The sequence below is a fragment of the Nicotiana tabacum genome, chromosome 22 (assembly GCF_000715075.1).
Source record: "Nicotiana tabacum cultivar K326 chromosome 22, ASM71507v2, whole genome shotgun sequence".
Classification (NCBI taxonomy): domain Eukaryota; kingdom Viridiplantae; phylum Streptophyta; class Magnoliopsida; order Solanales; family Solanaceae; genus Nicotiana; species Nicotiana tabacum.
In genome coordinates, this window is record NC_134101.1 from 221,024,047 (window position 1) to 221,045,127 (window position 21,081).

At 39.0% G+C, this 21,081-nt stretch overlaps 1 long non-coding RNA gene and 1 pseudogene across 1 annotated transcript; both read right to left on the reverse strand.

The window, feature by feature from the left end:
* Nucleotides 1-1,228: 1,228 nt before the first annotated feature.
* On the reverse strand, nt 1,229-9,547 carry LOC107790044 (rust resistance kinase Lr10-like; annotated as a pseudogene).
* Nucleotides 9,548-13,561: 4,014 nt separating this feature from the next.
* On the reverse strand, nt 13,562-15,059 carry LOC142176371 (uncharacterized). Its single transcript, XR_012704890.1, has 3 exons — nt 13,936-15,059; nt 13,798-13,851; nt 13,562-13,729 (listed from the first exon to the last, which is right to left on the reverse strand). It is a non-coding gene; the product is annotated as an uncharacterized LOC142176371 (long non-coding RNA).
* Between the last annotated feature and the right edge of the window lie 6,022 nt (nt 15,060-21,081).

Below are 21,081 nucleotides of genomic sequence, written 5' to 3' on the forward strand. Positions count from 1 at the left end.
AGGGGAGTCTTGGTGTAACTGGTAAAGTTGCTCTCATGTGACTGAGAGGTCACAGGTTCAAGCCGTGAAAACAGCCTCATGTACAAATGTCTTGGCGTAATTGGTAAAGTTGCTGCCATGTGACTAGTAGTCCGCCCCTTCCCCGAAACCGCACATAGCGGGAGCTTAGTGCACCGTTTTTTTTTTTCCCCATTTAGCTACGATTGCTAACTTTTGATGATATCTTACTTGTTTGAGTTCATTACAATATAGAATAGAAAAGAATATGTGGAGAATGTGTTTATGCAATGACTACAAACTGTTACAACGAAGCTATCAGCCAAACTTGCTCGGAAAAAGAAGGGTATATTCACCTGTCAAAAACAGGGAGAAGAGATATCCTATATTCACACCTAATATTAGTCGAATTATCATTGTAAAACCCACGGAAAAAAGGACATCAACTTGAGAAGCTAGCTCGTGCAAACGGCGAACTAGTAACCAGCCAATATTTTCGTAGAACACTAGGCAAAGATTTGATCTTGAGAGGCTTGCTCATGCAAATGATGGATATATATGTGCTAATAGAGAAACAGCAAAAGAAAACAATCAAAAAAGAAGAACAGCTAAAGAAGACGAGTAGTACTCCGAGGCACGGCCTTGCTATTCATTTAAAGCTCCCCAGCATACACTACAAACATAACGGTAACTGCTTGAGGTAAGATCTCATCTAGTTTAGATTAAAGACGAGAATTCACCGGGAAAATCAACCGTGTGTTCGGCCTTGTATCTCCCTTCCGCAAAAAAATCAAAACAGGTATGATTATGAAATCTGGAAACCAATTCATAGTAAAGGTCATGACTGTCAGGGTCCTATTTCTTGGCGCCAAAAATGGGCAATTGGGCGCCAAGACAGGCAGTTGGCATAAGCATGCTTGGCACGTTGAAGGAAAATGTTATCTTGAAGGCAGTTGGCATAAGCATGCTTGTACTCCTTTTGCAAAGTATTAGTTGGTGTTTTCTTCTGACATGACTGAATGTGGTAAGTTTTCAGCTAATTATATTCTTAGTGTTGCATTAGTTATGTGGAGATTATATTTTCTTATATGGCTAATCAAACATTGTACTGATGCGGCCTAGCTAGCAACGCCATTGTGTAATTCTATGATGGATTTCATGCGAAATTATTTTACTGATGTGGCCAATCAGATGATCCCTTAGGGTACCTGTAATAACTTTTGAGAGAGCGTTAAGTTGAGAATCATTTATTAGAACAGTTAACTACTTAATGTTACAGGGAAAAACAAACTAGACACAGTCACAATAATTATCTTGCACATGTAAAAGAGTTGTGTCGTAGGACTAAATAACTCAACAGATATCTAATCAAGTTACTAAAATTCAAGCTTCCACTTCCATTAGATGCGGCTTCCATTCATTCTAGTTCTGATATTTCACTCAACTCTTCTCTAGAAGGGCATTCCATCAGTCCAGCTCCTACGTGGGTGGTGTATCTTGCTGTAAAAGACGGAGGGATAGTTAGAATGCCCTCATCTCCTTCTACCATTTGAGTAACAACTTTGATGGAAGGTCGATCCGTTGCATTCCATTGGATGCACCAAAGTCCTATAATAGCCAATTTCCTTACAATTATGATATCATCATCTTCCTCTATCCTGATTTTCAACTCTTCTCCTTCATTCAACTGTTGATGAATCCACTCAGGAAAGTTCACTTGGCTATTACTGGCCTTTGCGTCAAAATTCTTCCTTCCTCCAACCATTTCATGTAGCATCATTCCAAAGCTATAGACATCAGATTTATGAGATGCTTTTCCAAAATTGCTGGATAATACTTCTGGTGCAATATAACCCATGGTTCCTCTAGCTTCAGTCATGGTTACAACACTTTTCTCTTTAGATCATAACTTGGCAAGACCAAAATCAGAGATCTTTGGGTTCAGGTTATGGTCTAACAGAATATTTTGGGGTTTGATATCGAAATGAAGGATTTGTTGGTCACATCCTTGATGAAGATACTCCAGTCCTTTCGCTATACCCATAGCAATATCTTGAAGCTTCTTCCAATTAAGGATAATGCGATCTTGGGAACTTGCTGGAAAAATGAGTTTGTCAAGTGTCTGATTTGGCAAATATTCATACACGAGAGCGTTACTGAATCCATCAGCACAATAGCCAACTAGGCGAACCACATTGAAGTGGTGGATTTTTCCCATTGCCGCAACTTCATTAATAAATTCTTCCCCATTTCCTATGGAGTCATTTAGCACTTTGACAGCAACATGAATTTCATTAGAAAGTGTTCCTTTATAAACAACCCCGTAAGCTCCCTCTCCCAATCTTTCCTGAAACAGATTCGTTACCTTCTTAAGATCTGCGTAAGTATATCTAGTGGGCCTGAGAGCTCTGTAGTCTTCCAGAAACTTTTCAACTCTCGCTTGATTCTCTCTTTCGATTCTGCTTGAGCTATAAAACTCATAGAGTGCCTACATAATAATTCCCAAGAGAACAAGACCTAGAACTCCACCTGGAATATTTCGTGTCACACATCATACAGAAGGCAACTAAAAATGTGTAAGAAAAAATTTATGCGAAAATGCATAGAGTACATTCCTGCAATCAGTGGTTTCTTTAATGTACCAGCTGTCAGAATCAAATTAAAATTCTTGTTATAGCAAATAGAAGTACATAATAGTTTTGTCAAGATAGTAAACATTGATGCATCCAAAATATTGTTTTCCTGTGCTTACACAAAGATAGTTTGGTTTGACGTTGAACATGTATTAGGCTGGTTTTCAAAACTGTGACCTTCATATTCAGGAATCGGAGTTACTGCACTCCAATCAAGCTTGATGTGATTTTGATTTCAAATATTTAATTGGATTTGGGGACTTGGCTTAGGCTAGTCTAAATGGGTTCATGTTCTCTTCTATTTCGTGTCTGTTTTTTTTTTTAAAGTCATGTAAGTGAATCCTGTTCAAGCTGACTTGTAGTTTCCCAGTGCATTCTATCCTGTATATCTTGCTGTTCTGTTCAAAATACTTTTCATTAATCTTAATAGTATCATGTAAGCGTATTTACAGTTTCTTATTGGCAGGAGAAGATAGACCGGAATAGAAAGTAAGCAGGGATAGGAGATGTTTCATTTATGGACATATACGTTCTCTTTTGTAATTATATTAATTAATTATGCAGTCAAAATACAGCTTTGAAATGAGTTAATACCTTTTGTAGTGTATGGTCGGTCGAGGCACTGAGTTCTCAGTTGCTTGGTATATTTATTGAAGCCACAATCCTTACCAAGACCTTCACAGTATCTACACTCCGGATTTCACCAACGGAGTTGAAGGTCATTGTAAACTATATCGTAGGGAACTGATGGAATTTCTATAATCTTTTTGCAAGTTGTAGGGGGGAGATAATACAAAGAACTTGAGGAGTCAATAGCAAATATTGCTTTGTCAGATGTACAAGGTTGTTGGTCCAGATAATCTTCTGGGATACCAGAACATTTGAAAACCGAATAGTCAGCTAGGGTAAGATAGGGTTCAACAGTGAAAAAGAAAGGAGATGTTGATAAATTAAGGTGGACTAGCTTAAGAATAAGACAACATTCAGGATCATAAAGGCTAATCTTGTTGGGAATAAACCTCTTGCCAAAATAATATTCACGGTAATTAAAAGCGGAATAATAATATAGCACCGAGATACGGTAATTAACAAGAATAAAAGAGTAACAACGACACCAAGATTTTTACGTGGAAAACCCTTTTAATAAGGGAAAAAACCACGGCCCCGAGAGGAGCAACTAATATCACTATAGTAAGGAATTTTACACTTTGTAGGTCGGAGATAAATACTCCAAAGACCACTACAACACTCAAAAGAAATAACCCTCTTTTGATATTCCCACCTCACTACAATATCGCTCACTCTCTATTTTCTTCACAGACTATTTTCTTATACCTTGTCTGTGAAACCTCACTCTTTCTTTCTCTCTTTGTTGGTGTGTAGAAATGAGAGTTGAAGCTCTCCTTTTATAGCCAAAGCTTACCCTCTAAAGTCTACAATATTTGACAATTTACACACACTTTTCACAATTCAACAAAGTTGGCTACCAAACCAAAGAAATTCAACAAGGTTTGCTACCAAACCAAACTAATTCAACAAGGTTGGCTACCTAACCAAACCAAGTCAACAAGGTTGATTACCAAACCAAAGAAACTTTTATTAGCCACATGCCTAATACTTCTTCAATGAGATGGACATCATCAATCTCCCCCTCCAGTCTCATTCATCCAGAAGAGGTAGCAATGTCTTCTAGTTTGAGTGCATGCCGACAAGTTTTTTGCATAGCTCGAACTTGTTCCTTGGTACCATCTTGGTCAGCATATCTGCGGGATTCTCACTTGTAGAAATCTTTAAGACTTTTAGAGATTCATTATCTACCATTTCTCGAATCCAATGATATCTCACATCAATGTGTTTGTCCTTGCATGGTACATAGTGTTCTTGCTAAGGTCTATTGCACTTTGACTATCACAATAGACGACATACTCCTTCTGATGCAATCCAAGCTCTTGAAGGAACCGTTTGAGCCATACCATCTCCTTGCCAGTTTCTGTAGCGGCAATGTACTCTGCTTCAGTTGTTGAAAGTGCAACACACTTCTGCAACTTAGACTGCCATGATATAGCTCCCCCTGAAAATGTAAACAAATATCCAGTAGTAGATTTTCTGTTGTCAATGTCACCTGCCATATCAGCATCTGTATAGCCCTTCAAGATTGGATCAGATCCTCCAAAGCACAAACAATCTCCCGTGGTACCTCTCAGGTACCTGAGTATCCACTTGACTGCTTCCCAATGTTCCTTTCCAGGATTTTCAAGAAACCTGCTGACAACACCAACTGCATGAGCAATATCAGGTCTAGTACATACCATTGCATACATCAAGCTTCCGACTGCTGAAGAATAAGGAACTTTAGTCATGTTCCCTTTCTCCTCCACTGTTGTAGGACACATCTTCTTACTCAACTTTAGATGACCAGCAAGAGGTGTGCTGACTGGCTTAACATTCTTCATGTTGAAGCGTTCTAGTACACATTCAATGTACTTCTCCTGAGATAGCCACAACTTTCTACTTGTTCTCTCTCGAACTATCTTCATCCCTAGAATTTGTTGTGATGGACCCAAGTCCTTCATATCAAATGACTTGGACAGATCTCCTTTCAACTTTGCTATCAACCCCTTGTCTTTTCCTACAATTAACATGTCATCCACATACAACAACAATATAATAAAGTTATTCTCAGAAAATCTTTTGAAGTATACATATGGATCAGAATAGGTCTTTAGGTATGTTTGACTTTTCATGAATAAGTCAAACTTCATGTACCACTGCCTTGGTGCCTGCTTCAATCCATAAAGACTCTTATTCAATTGGCACACCATGTGTTTCTTTTCAGCTACTTCAAATCCTTCTGGCTGCTTCATATAAATCTCCTCTTCCAAACATGAAGAAATGCAGTTTTCACATCCAACTGCTCCACTTCAAGATCTAGGCTAGCTGCTAAGCTCAAAATTGTTCGAATAGAAGTCATTTTGACAACAGGTGAGAAAATTTCGTCAAAATCAATACATTTCTTTTGTTCAAAGCCTTTAACCACCAATCGAGCTTTGTATCTAACTAGCTTGCCATTTCCATCTTTCTTGAGTTTAAAAACCCATTTGCATTTGAGTGGTCTTTTACCCTTTGGAAGTTCAACTAGCTTGTATGTGCCATTTTTCTGTGGAGATTCCATCTCTTCTTGCATAGCTTTCATCCACTGGTTCTTTTCTGGATGGGACAACACCTCCTTAAGACTTTCTGGCTCCCCCTCATTACTGATGAGGACATACTCTGTGGAAGGGTACCTGCATGACTCTACCCTTGGCCTCTCTGATCTCCTCAGAGGTTGATGTTGTTCTTCTCCCTGAGTGGGGTGCTCCACTTCCTCGACACCTTTATCAAGTTGCTCCCCCTGCTCAATAACCTCACCAGGTTGCTCCCCCTGCTCGGCAACCTTGTCGGTCGTACTTTCTACATTTGTGGGATTGTTAGAAGTAGAAAGAATAGTAACAAAGTTAGGAATTATACCATTCTTCGTCTTTTCTGACATATCAGCAGCAGTTCCAACTTCACTTTCTCGGAAGACTACATCTCTGCTTCTGATGACCTTTTTCTTTACAGGATCCCACAGTCTGTACCCGAACTCTTCATCTCCATATCCGATAAATATGCAAGGAACAAATTTATCATCCAGCTTTGTTCTCTGCTCTTTTGGTACATGTGCAAAAGCTCTACAACCGAACACCTTCAGATACGAGTAAGACACCTCCTTGTTGGTCCAAACTCTCTCTAGGATTTCAAACGCCAACAGAATTGATGGACTCCTATTGATCAGGTAACAGGCTGTCTGAACTGCTTCACCCCAGAATGACTTAGGCAGTTTAGCCATTCTGAGCATGCTTCTCACCTTCTCCACAATGGTGCGGTTCATCCTTTCGTCTACGCCATTGTGCTGTGGGGTTCCAGGAACTGTCTTTTCATGTCTGATCCCATGACTTGAACAATACTCTTCAAATTCTCTTGAAGTGTACTCACCTCCATTGTCACTTCGGAGGCGCTTTAGCTTTCGACCCGTCTCCCTTTCTACTAGAGCATGAAACTTCTGGAAAACTTGAAACACCTGATCTTTGGTTTTCAAAATATAAACCCATAATTTTCGTGAAGCATCATCAATAAAAGTAACAAAATATTTTTTACCGCCCATTGATTCAATTTCCATTGGGCCGCAAACATCAGAATATACTAAATCAAGTATATTCAATTTTCTTTCAGACGATGTTTGAAATGAGACTTTATGCTGCTTACCAAATAAACAATAGTCACAAGGTTTTACCGTTGTACCTTTGGCATAAGAAATAAGTGATTTCTTGGCAAGAATCTGCAATCCCTTCTCGCTCATATGACCCATTCTTTTGTGCCACAAATCTACAGAAATCTCATCTTGTGCTGCGTTCAATTCACCTTGGCATATTTCTGCATTTGTCCTGTACAACGTGCCACGAGAAACTCCCTTTGCAATCACCAATGATCCCTTAGTGAGTCTCCACTTTTGATTTGCAAAATAACTCTCGTATCCATCTCGGTCTAAAGCAATTCTCGAGATCAAGTTCATCCCAAATCAGGTACATGTCGCACATCCTTTAGAACCAATGTGCATCTGACATTTGTCTTGATACAAATATCACCAATCCCCGCAATCTTTGAGTAACTTGTGTTACCCATTCTCACTGTGCCGAAATCACCTGCTACATATCTGCAAAAAAGATCTCTTACCGGTGTGGCATGGTAAGATGCCGCTGTGTCAACCACCCATTCCGACTCTGGACCTGACAGGTGCATGCATTCCTCTTGCTCATTTATAAAGAGGACAACATTATCATTGTTTTGCACCATGGCGGTTGTGTTGTCGTCATTCTTCTGGCCACTGGTTTCACCTTTGCCCTTCCTTGGATTTGGGCAATCTCTTTTGAAGTGACCTGGTTGATCACAGTTGTAGCAATTTCTGACTCTTGATTTGATCGGTTCTTTGACTTCCCACGAGCTCCGGATCTACCATAGTTGTTCGAACTCCTTTGATAACTCCTGCCTCTACCTTCTGTGATGAGAGTCTGTCCTTGATTTTCAGGCTTCTTTCTCATCTTCTCATTGAGTAGAAGAGCCGATGTGACATCTTTCAACTCAATAGTAGTCTTACCGTGCAGGATGGTTGTTGCCAAATTATCGTACGAAGATGGCAACGAGTTCAATAGCAAGATGGCTTTATCTTCTTCCTCGATTTTCACTCCGAGGTTGGCAAGCTGTGTGATTAGTCCGTTAAACACATTTAAATGTGACAAAAAATTCGTACCTTCACTCATGTGTAGGGTGTATAACTCCTTCTTCAGGTACAATTTATTTGTCAGCGTTTTGGACATGTATAGGCTTTCCAACCTTGTCCAAATTCCACGTGCATTGTCTTCATCAATAATGTTATTTACCACATCATCTGATAAGTGCAACATGATTGCACTAGCAGCTCTTTCATCCAAGTCAGCCCAATCCTCAGCTTTCATGGTATCAGGCTTTTTGGAATCAACATCTAGAACCTTGTGTAATCCTTGTTGGATGAGCAGATCTCTCATCCTTCTTTGCCATGTTGAGAAACCGTTATCTCCGTTGAATTTTGCTACCTCGTACTTTACTCCGGACATTTATTTTTCACCGAGTATAGTACTACCGATAGTGAATAGTATTTCAGTGAACGAGCAGAACCTGTGCTCTGATACCAGTTGTTGGGAATAAACCCCTTGCCAAAATAATATTCACGGTAATAAAAGTGGAATAATAATGTAGCACCGAGATACGGTAACTAACAAGAATAAAAGAGTAACAACAACACCAAGATTTTTACGTGGAAAACCCTTTTAATAAGGGAAAAAACCACGGCCCCGAGAGGAGCAACTAATATCACTATAGTAAGGAATTTTACACTTTGTAGGTCGGAGATAAATACTCCAAAGACCACTACAACATTCAAAAGAAATAACCCTCTTTTGATATTCCCACCTCACTACAATATCGCTCACTCTCTATTTTCTTCACAGACTATTTTCTTATACCTTGTCTGTGAAACCTCATTCTTTCTTTCTCTCTTTGTTGGTGTGTAGAAATGAGAGTTGAAGCTCTCTTTTTATACTCAAAGCTTCACCCTCTAAAGTCTACAATATTTGACAATTTACACACACTTTTCACAATTCAACAAAGTTGGCTACCAAACCAAAGAAATTCAACAATGTTGGCTACCAAACCAAACTAATTCAACAAGGTTGACTACCTAACCAAACCAAGTCAACAAAGTTGATTACCAAACCAAAGAAACTTTTATTATACACATGCCTAATACTTCTTCAATGAGATGGACATCATCAAATCTGCTGAGACATATAATCAATTTCTCTAACAAACAGTCTAACTGAATTGGAAAGGGTGAGTATAGTTTTGTTTTTGCTGTCACAAAATAACTCGAAGCCAGGATAGCCACAATATTCGGGCTGATGTTGAAGCCTGAAGGGAAAATGAAGGCTAGGGCCATCACTTCCACACCTGGACTCTTTGCAATCATATGCTCCTTTACCGGCCATAGGAAAAAATACTATGTTGATGAGAAGTAAGTGCAAGAGGAAAAAGATGGTCATCTCAACTGGAAGACCTTAAAAATGAAGCTTGCAGTTGTGTCACTGGCAAATACAGAACTTCGACAAGTCTTGCATTAATTTGTTTAAAGAGTAGCCCGGAGCACAAGGTATTCTGCTTTCATGCAGGGTAGGGGAAAGGACCGCAGCCCAAGAGATGTGATTTAAACAGTCTATCCTAATGCAAGCAATAATATGTTTGCAGTACTAAAAAAGAAAAATTTATCTCCGTCCATGGATGACTGGAATACAAAGACATATGTCATTACAAGACTTGGATCCTTGTGTAGAATAGATGACTTTTCTTGTTGGACTAAAAGTCAATATTGATGTATCTTTCTTTATTTGAATATTGGCTGATTAATCTTATTGGTTGATCTGTCTACACTCTACATTATCAAGAAAAGTCTTGCACCCATAATTTGACTTGTTAGAGTGAGAGATGTAATGACTCTTTCTTTGTGAAGACTTGGACTTTTGTTTTATTTAATGACTTAATTTTCTAGAGTTTACAGTATTAAGATAAGTCTTGCATCATTATTTGACTTACTAGATGACTTATTAGAATGAGAACATACTGACTTCTCTTTCATTGTGAAGGCTCAGGACTTTTCTTTCAGGATTTAATGACTTTGTTTTACTTTCTTTTGCAACAGCATAATTAGTTTCTGTGGGCCAAGAAAAGGAGAGGGATGAAAAATTGAGTCCGGAACCAAAATATGGTTTTTTTTTACTCAAACTACACAAATAGGTGATAAAAAAGTTACATTTTTATATATAGCGTCACAATACCTGGCGCTATACATTAACAGTAACGAAACCGTTAATGTATAGCGCCAGGTATTGTGGCGCTATACTGCAAAAACTGACATTTACAGGTATAGTGCCACAATACCTGGCGCTATACATTAACGGTTCCATTACTGTTAATGTATAGCGCTAGGTATTGTGGCGTTATCATAGATTTTCCTGGCCCCACCAATAATTTCGGACTTCAATAATTCAAAAGCGTATAGTGCCAATGTTTTTGGCGCTATACATATATATAAAAAATTTCGGCTAGCCATTTCCTATTTAAAGAGGTTAGGATTGTATAGAAATTCATCCAAAAAAATTTGTTAACTCTTGTTGAAACGTTTATTGTTCTTAAATTCTCCAACAATTTTTCATTATGTCTGAAGAGCGTAGAATAAGAGTTTCATTATATTGGGGGGGTGAGGTTGTGATGGAGTGATTGAAAATAATTCTGTGGGCTACAGTTTACCTGCTCAGTGTCATGTTAAATTGCCACTTACAATAGAGTACGATAAATTAATATCGTTATTATGCAAAAAATTGAGTGTGAGGAAACGTTCAGTTATAGTTAAAGTAACCGGAAGATATCCGTATTTCGTCACTCCGCAAGGGGTTGTTTTTTACTCGGAGTTTAACATCGACGATGATGAAACTTTGAGTGATTTTTTGAGGACTCCGGACGAATGTCGGGAATTTCTTGTAATCACAATGTTGGAGATATACGTGAAGGTCGAAGACGTTCCTAAAAATGAGGTTGTGCGTAGCAGAGATAACCCTCAGTCATCAGGTGGTTATTCTGGAGTAGTTTTTGCCGGACAGGTTCTGGATGAGAAAGTTTTCATTGATTTAAACTTATCACCGGCGGCGAATGAGCAACGAGAAAATAATTTATACCTTGCTTTCCATAATTCACTAGACGAGTGGTAAGCTTTAATTTTCATTTGTGTTAATTATGTATATTTTTGGCGTACTTGAATTTGTATTAACGCTCATATATTTAATAGGGGGTACCGGCCGGATATGAATTTTACAAGTGGCCCATCCGGTAGTCATCACCTAATTGAAAACGTCCATCATGGAATTTCATCACATTACGACTTGTAAGTGAAGTGATATAAAACCATATGGATATCATTTATTAATTCAGTAGCTAATATTTTTGTTGGTTGTGCAGTGAAAACGAGCAAGTTGAACCACCTGTACTCACTCAATTGACGAAAAACGACGTATTACACCCGGATCTGGCAGATGCACAGAGTGAGGAATAGAACAGTGATTACGATAACAATGCTGATGAATCCGGAGATGAGACACCCTTTTTCGTGAGGCATATGGATTCTATCAGGCAAGAAGACGAGGGAGCCTATCGTTGGTTAATGCGACATGACCCTGAAAAGTGGACGTTGCATGCGGATGGTGGCAGACGATGGGGAATTCTTACTACAAACGTGTCAGAGTCCTTCAACGGGTTATTAAAGTCAGCAAGAGGATTGCCCGTCACAGTCATGATGCGGATGTCGTTCAAGCAGATGGCGGAGATGTTAGTTGAATGGTCTGCAACTGCAACGGAATTGATGGAGAGGGGTGTTGAATTTATGCTAGTGCCTATAAATAGATTTGAGAAATACAGACGACGAGCACATTAGCATTCATTTTTGCAGTATGATAACGAAAGAGGTGTTTTTGAAGTTCGCACCGCTATCCATAATAATCGAGGTAATAATGTACATACTGTAAATGAATCTGCAAGGTTATGCTCCTGTGGGAAATGGTCCATTTACCACATGCCTTGCTCACATGCCATCAAGTGTTTCAACGTGTTGGTTATGCGGAGACCAACTATGTTGATCAACAATATAGTATTTTCAAGTACCTAAACACATATACTGGTCAGTTGCAGCCAGTGGGTCCTGAGCATTATTGGCCTCTGGAACCATTTAAAATGGTGTGTAACAAGTCCTATTTGCGTAAAAGTCAGGTGCAGAAGAGAACGCGTATACGGAACCAAATGGATGTTAGTGACATCGTTTATGCGCGCAAATGTGGTATATGCTCGCAAACAGGACACGACCGTCGTAAATGTCCTTCAGCTGGTTTGGATGGCAAAACTAATCAAGCTCGTGGTGGGTGTTCTTCAAGTGTACCTAACTACCCATGAGTTTATGTTGTAATAATTAGTTGTTATGTCTATGTTGCAAGATTTATGAAATAAAATTATGTTTGTTAACTATGATTTGTACTTTTCCATTTTACCTATTTAAATATTAATTTAATAAAACTATCCGTATATTTATTATGTATTTGTTGTCTTGTCGAACTGAAAAGGCTGACCAGCTGGCATAAAGTTGTCTTGTCAACATCATGATATTTAACACGCAAAATATAGCGCCATTACATAGTTACGTTATGTGTGTGTTGTCTTGTCGAACTGAAAAAGCTGACCAGCTGACATAAAGTTGTCTTGTCAACATCATGATATTTAACACGCAAAATATAGCGCCATTACATAGTACGTTATGTGTGTGTTGTCTTGTCGAACTGAAAAATCTGACCAGCTGACATAAAGTTGTCTTGTCAACATCATGATATTTAACATGCAAAATATAGCGCCATTACATAGTACGTTATGTGTGTCTTCTCTCGCCTATAAATAACGGACTCATTGTAATTATTTTGTGTGCCCAAAATTTAGTAAAAGCAAATATTTCAATACAAGTAAGGTTTTTTTACAATACAGACAAATTTATTTCACAAATGGCTCAACCTCTTCGTCCACCAAAGTACAACTGTGGAATAGCATGCTTGATGCAAAATTGTTGGGACGGTGGTGAAGTTGGACGTCGCTACTGGCACTGTATAAACCAGTTTTACAAGGTTCCCGCGAACCTATTTGTGATTTTCAGGAATGGGTCGATAAACCATGTTATCAGGAATGTTACAGAGAACAACTGCAGTTTCTTTATAATACGTGTTTAAGACAACGAGAAAAAGAAAATGAAAGCAATACAATCATTGCAGACTTGAGGGCGAAACTGAAGGAGGTGGGAGAAGAAAAATGGAAAACGCAATGGAATTGTGAAGCACAAAAGGAACGTAAAAAAAATATAAATTGGAACTTGCGGAGGTGAAGGCGAACCTGAAAGATGTAGAAGAAGAAAAAGAACAACTGCAAGAATGATTTAAGTGGTTGGAGCAGAAAATAAATGGCAACAGGGGCTAAACAGGCCATGTATGCGTTTAGTGTATTTTTCATATTTCATGTATTTTGATTGTGTTGGCCTGCTATGTTTGTGTTTGTGCTGTAGTAATGTTTTCCTTGTTTGTTGTACTAAATTTTATTTTAATTGAAGTAGAAGTTAAGTTTAACTGCTTGTGTTGTTCTACATTTTATTTTATGAAACTATCAAACAAATGGAGAACTAAAAAAAGTAATGAGCATATTTGATTAAATATTGTTGTTAATTTATACAAAACTATTGTCTCGGCAATGTCAATGTGTCCCGCATCCGGTGTGTCTCAATGCAGCCGTTGGCCTGAGGCGCATCCCTCCCGCCCGGGTACGCTATCAGGATCATCATCATCAAGTCGTCTCCTTATAGCTGGATGCGGTGCAGGATGACATGTATCTGTGGTGCTGTCAGCTCCAGTAGAAGGCTACATAATAATATGAAACTTAGTATAGGAAAATACATAACAATTCACAACAATTTATATTGTCTTACCATCATCATGTCTGGATCCTGAATATAATCATTTGTCGCAGCATCGCATGAACCCTTAAAAGGGAAATTAATAAAGTTAAAGAAAATAAATAAGTTACAGTTAAAACAAATTCAAATTCAATACTAATAAATTCATACATGCGCATGTGATGTGGAGCAATAACTCAGTCGGTGCCCACTATAAAAATCTCGGGTCGGTCGATCCTCAACAGTGGTGGACGGGCCTGGGAAGTATCTACCCCAATCCACTCCTTGAATATCCGAGCTTGTGATCAATAATTAACCTGATGGGGTCACCTGCGATGGCACTGGAGTGTGATAAATTCCAAGGCTGTAAGACGACATGTCCGTCTCATGCATGCCACCTGCCATATCAGCAGCAGGAGCCTCAACGCCCCCTTGCTGGGGACCACCTCCTCTCCGCCCACAACCACGTCATCCGGCACCACCTGCACGTCGGGCACCACCAGCTCGTGGGATACCACGACCTCGATGGTACTGCGTTGGGTCCATATAATCAGCCTCGTGTGCCAAACGCTGATCCGATCGGGCTCGCTGCAGTGTCTGGGCAGCCACATCCATGAATCGACGACTATACTCCTGCATGGCCATAGGATCGTGGACATAACTCTGCATCTGCTGCCCCATATGATAGACGGTATGCAATCCAATCGCCTCCACAAAGTAAAAAATATAAACTACATATTTGACACTAAATTACAGGTATATAATTAATAATAACAGAAAACATACCAGGGCCTCGTGTCTCCCGGCATATGGGACGTACCGACCGTGTGCTTGATGAATTGGGTTCCCGATAAAAAGTCGGGAAATAGTGCGGTACCATGCCATATAACGTTGAATAGGAAAGTGTTGCAGAGGTGGGGTCAAGTCCCCTCGCCTGTCCCAAGTACCCAGCTGCTCGTTAAGCCATGCCATAAATGTGTCGTCTGCCCTGGACCGATCATCCCTCTCATAATGTAAAGCATGCCATGTAGGCGGAGTCGGTATAGGTTGCGGCAGGCCAAACTGGTGAAATACCCGCTCGGAGGCATGATGCTCGACAATATCGAGTCATATGAGCGGGACAGAAGCCCTCCAAATATGTTGGCTGAACGTGCAATACGCTGGCAGGGTACCTATCACCTCATCGCTATACGGCGTCCAGATGAACTATCAAATAAGAACACAAAAAGTTAGTATGCGCAGCACTAAGTTAATCTATAACAGGTAAGTTTAGTTAGATATTCACCTGTGCGTCATCCAGCAGATCCAACACATCCCTGCAGAGAGGGAGATTATGATGGGCATCATACTCTCGTGCAAGAGTACGACGCATAACCCACCTACAGTCTAGAGAGAGTTGCGGAATTTCTACATTAGCCGGTAGCTGTGGTAGAGGTGGCTGAAACTGCAGAAATCGCTCCCAGACCCAAACCTAACATACAAAGTTGACATAAATTATAAGATTAACTATAACTAAGTAAAATTGTAACTAATGGACATATTATTTGAATATATTGTCACCTGTAGAAGCAGCAGAAAGCCACAAACGTCTCTCTATGTGCCGATGCAAGCCCGACACATCTGCCTGTACAGGTATGAGATGACAGCACCACCCCAGCTGTAGATGACTGTATCCTCGAACCGGGTAATATGATACAAAAAATGGAGGCTCACTAGGTTCCCCGAAGTGTTCGGGAACAAGACCCCCCAAATAGAAGGAGCAACAACAGCCTCATATATCGCTGTACATCCACCTCCGCTGACTCGTCGGTGATAGTAGGTGGTCTCTAATGGGGACCAACTGTATATGACTGGACCCAGACGCTACCTCCTCGTCCTCCGGCATGAAACCCATGAGCATGTGTAGCATATCCCAATATGTCTGCCGTGAATAATATCTCATGGTCGCAGGCAGTAAAACTGGCAAGCCATCAACGGACAAGCCATATAAAATCTCAGCGTCCTGCAATGTGATGGTGGCCTCGCCGATTGGCAAATGGAAAGTGTGTGTCTCCGGTCGCCAGCGCTCAATCAAGGCCGTGATCAAAGCATAGTCGAGCTGTATCCGGCCAATCCTAATAATCCTATATAATCCCATTTCCTCCAGGTAATGGACCACGCGGGGATGTAGAACGCGGGGAAGACTCAAAAACTCCCACAATAGATCCACTCTCCTAGCCCGGAAAGTCTGTATAAGCAACTTTCCGTCCCATATATACTCGGATCTATGCTGGGGCTGTAGCGCTAATAGATCCAACGTCTGAGGGCCGGGATGTATAGTCGCGTCCATGTCGTCAACTGTAAACTATCATTAAACTATCATTAATAATTATGTATTTTTTATTATAATTTAAATTCATATTTTTTAATAACTTAATTGTACAAATTATATATATGTATGTGTTTTTATTATAATTTAAATTATTATTTTTTAATAACTTAATTGTACAAATTATATATATATATATATATATGTTTTTATTATAATTTAAATTATTATTTTTTAATAACTTAATTGTACAAATTATATATATATATATATAATGTGTTTTTATTATAATTTAAATTCATGTTTTTTAATAACTTAATTGTACAAATTACTAATTATGTGTGTTGATACAATTATTAACTTAATTGTACAAAGTTTGCATTTTCAAATACTAGTGTAAGATACTTAAACAAAAAGAATTCTAAGCTAAAATACTACACATTACTACGCTACAAGGCTCTAAATTTTACTACGCTATAAGAGTCTACGTTTTACTACGCTAAAAAGGTCTGGATTTTACTACGCTAAAAAATAATCTAAACTAAGCATAAACAAAAAATAAATTTAATTGCAAATAAAATACAAAACGGAATAAAAAAACATATCTATAAATCAGGATATTAACAGACAAATTTATTTTACTAATTTATATTTTATTAGAAAACACTAATATTAAATTCGGATAAATTTAACATGCTTGTTTCGAAAAAAAAACACAAACCGAAATAGAACACATACAAATCAAATAATATACATTATTATAAATGTTTCAACTTAAAATAAATCGAAATACCTCGATTTAGAATTTTGGCAAAGCAAAAAGATTGAAATTTCGACTCTGGAATTGTGAATCAACAATCGCACGAAACTCTACTCGAATGTGGGACCCTTTTTCTTCGAGTTTTATGTGTCAGGGGGACTCAATTTTTTTTTTTTTTCAAAAACGGGCGAATCGGGGGGACCAAGAAGTGGGGAAGAGTTTTTAAAAAATGGGGGATGGATGGAATCGGAGAAGAAGACGAAGGGCTTTTGAAATATCGATGTATAGCGCCACAATACATGGCGCTATACATTAATGCGCTATGTATAGCGCCAGGTATTGTGGCGCTATACCTGGCCATGTCAGCTTTTACAGTATAGCGCCACAATACTTGGCGCTATACATTAACGATTATGTTACTGTTAATGTATAGCGCCAGGTATTGTGGCGCTATATATAAAAATGTATCTTTTAGACATGGATGACTGGAATACAAAGACATGTTACTACAATACTTGGATATCCTTATGTATAATAAATGACTTTTCTTGTTGGACTAAAAAGTCAATATTGATGTCTCTTTCTTTATTTGACTATGGGCTGATTAATGTTATTGCTTGATCTGTCTACACTCTACATCTTCAAGAAAAGTCTTGCACCCATAATTTGACTTGTTAGAGTGACAGATGTAATGACTCTTTCTTTGTGAAGACTTGGACTTTTGTTTTATTTAATGACTTAATTTTCTAGAGTCTACAGTATTAAGATAAGTCTTGCATCATTATTTGACTTATTAGAATGAGAACATACTGACTTCTCTTTCTTTGTAAAGGCTCGGGACTTTTCTTTCAGGATTTAATGACTTTGTTTTACTTTCTTTTGCAACAGCATAATTAGTTTCTGTGGGCCAAGAAAAGGAGAGGGATGAAAAATTGATTTTTTTTTAAAACGTTTTTTTAACCTTTTTTTTTGGCAATCTGCTAGGCAAGCGCCTAGGGCTAGCTTTTTATTAATAAAAAAAAAGAAAAATACAACAATTAGGAAAAGTACAAATAAGGGGACAATAGCACCGGTATTGTTACCCATATACCTTGGCTATATAATCACTCCTCTGCGCCTCACATTTCCTTATGATGGCAGCCTCATGTAGAGGATTCATGGTGTAGCTGCCGGCAAAGTCTCACGAGGGAATATAATCTCATAGCCATGTGGATATTTTTTCAAAGGCATAGAACCAAGGCAACTCAAACCGGGCTAAACCTTACCTTAGTAATCCTATTGAGGCAAAGAAAAGGCCTCACCTATTAACAAGCATGTAAAAAATAAGAACTTGAACGGACCAAATATTCAATGATCATCACAGAGTTTATAACATACTCTGTGATGATATTACAAATGATAATACTTATAAAATGATAAAATAGAATGTAGTAGGAATTAAATTCTTATCCCTTCTTGTCCATGCTCGCAACTTCTTCAAGTTGTACCTCTTTATCGTCTTCATCAACCCACTTCAAAATGTATTGAAAAAACATCATTTCTTTTTTGAACGGTTGGACCTTGTGGATGTAGTTGGGGCAGCCTGCTTTTGTTTGACAACTCTCATTGGAAGTCGTCTAACATTTAAAAATTCACTAACCTTGTCGTCCCAACTATTTTTCCTTATATGAGTCTTCTTACCTTTGCCGCTATGCATAGGTGATAAATCTCCTTTTCTTGCCGCCTCTGCCCGAAATGTACTTAAGAGTTCATCTTCCTCTCCCTCTTCATATATATCTCTTCCTAGCTTCACTGAATTTGGCACATCTTGAAATGTACCCTGTGCCATCAAGGCATCTCCATCTTGTATCTTTGCCAGCGCTGCCTTTTTTTGTTGTAATTCAATATCTTGCATTTTGTTCCTGCTTTTATTCACAAGACCAATGCTAAATGCAGTAGGTATTAAAGAATTTACATGTTTGAAATTTACCATTGCATCCCGTAGTTTTCTGTCCACCGAGCTAATAAATGGAACCTTTAAAATCTGCTGCTGCTGTCCAGTTTTTGGCTTTGAAATTTCTACATATGGAGAGCTTGCGATTTGTTGTTGCTTTCCATGATTTGATGTTGTTGCTGCATATTGATCCGCCACGCAAATAGCAGCTGAAGTGTTCGCAAAAATCTGCTGCTGTCCAGCCGATTTTGCTCCAAAATTGTCTGCATTCAACTGTTGCTGCCCAGGTTTCTCAATTTTCGTTTTTTGACTATTTTGATTGAGCTGCTGTTCATTACTTGTAGCTGAAATTACTTCAATTGGACTGCCTACCAATTGGTGCTGATGTCGAAGGGTTGTCCTTGTTGTTGCATATTGTTCATTGTCACTCATAACAGCTGGAGTGTTATTAAAAAACTGCTGCTGCCCCGTGATCGAAACCACATCTGTTCTGCTTTTTGCACCATGCTGCTGAATATTTTTAGGAACAAAAACTTAAGCCTTCGCATTGAGCTTGCTGCTTGAGTTCAATTTTGACCAGCTGTGAGCACGTGATTTTTGTTTTACGCGACAATCGCTCCAAAAGAATTAAAAATGTATGTGTCATGCGTAATTTAAACCATGACCCGTTCGTTAGATGGAAAATTACAAAGAAATACGCATTTTTCTTTTGTCCTGATTCGCCACCCTGTTTAATTTTACCTTCTTTTAACATTTTATATGCTTGAAATAAATATGTTAAGTGGTTAACTAATGGTCTAGTTTTATTTAATTAGGGTGTGTATTTAGGAAATTAGAAATAAACAAGAAAGGGGGAAAATTTGTTTTAAAATGAATTTGGGTTACAAAACATTTGAAAACTGAAGCCCAAATGGATGGCCCAATCCACCGGTCCACACAGCCCACTCCCCAGGCATCAAAACGACGTAGTTTAACGCCAAAACTACGTCGTTTCAAGGCCAATCCATCCCAACCATCCAAACCAAGCCGATCCAACGGTCCGAATCTCTCACCCGTAACCCCATTTGCCCGACCCGTTACCCGAACCAACCCTGCCCCTAACACTCGAAACGACACCGTTTCCCTCAAGTGGAAGGATCTTGGCCCTTCGTCATGCCTCATCCAACGGCTGAGGTCCATCCACTCACTCCATATATAAGCTGCCCCTCATACCCCACCCCCTGTCCAAATACCCCTGCCCTTCATCATCCTCACAAAGAACCCCGGAACCCTAGAGCCGCCCCCATCTCCCCTTCACCAGGAACCCGGCGGCATGAATGCCGGTGACCTTCCCCTGAACACCATAGAACCCCCATGCCATCCTGAACCCAATTCTATCAACCCCATGCTTCGAAACACCCCCAGGTCCTCGAATCTTCATTTGAAGATTCGAGTCAAAACTCGATCTAACCCAACCAACCCCAGTTTCATACCAGACACTCCCCGGACCCTCCTCGTGACCAAACCATACTTGGTTTGGTCCGAATCTAACCAGGGAAACACGAATCCCAGATCTAAGTTTTGAACTCTAGTTTTCCCTGTGCATGTTCCGTGCTTTGTTCAAACCGAGGAGATTAAGGTCTAATGGACCTTAATCGAGGTGTTTCTCATCCGAGAAACACTTCGTTTAAAAGTCCATTCAACCTTAAAGAAGGTCTGTTCAAACACCAGTGGATTTTTCTGATTTTGTTCCTTAAAAAGATTTGAGGTGAGTCTTGTTTTCTTTTCTTTATTTTTGTTTTATTCCGTGTGATTTGTTTTTAAAAGTCTGTTCATATTTGTTTTGATTTTATCAAATTTTGTTTGTCCACTATGCTTAAACCTCTGTGTTTGTCTGAATCCCTCCCCTCCTATTCTGATAAGACATGTGTATTGGTTGTATCCCAAATTTGTACTGACTTACTGATTCCTCAAAGTATAATCCTGCTTAATCAGTATAAGTCGAGTCATGTGTCCCATGCTTTTGAATGTCTGATTTGGCTACGTTTGTGTATGTTAATGCTAATATAGTCGAGTCGACATGTGTCGTCAATTAGTTTCAACTGTCTGAACAAAGTTAAATCGATTTGCTTCTATTGAACATTTGCCTGAATCAATTAAGAGCCAGTTTAGTTCACTTATAGCTGTTGGATTGTTTGTGCTTAGATTCTGAATTGGAAGGCATGTGCACTCGTGCACAGCATGTGCATTGGTGCATCTCATGTGCTTTGTGCACAGCCTGTGGCCTGCATAAAGGTCCTTTGTTTAATTTTAAAAAATGGTTTGACAGCATATGCT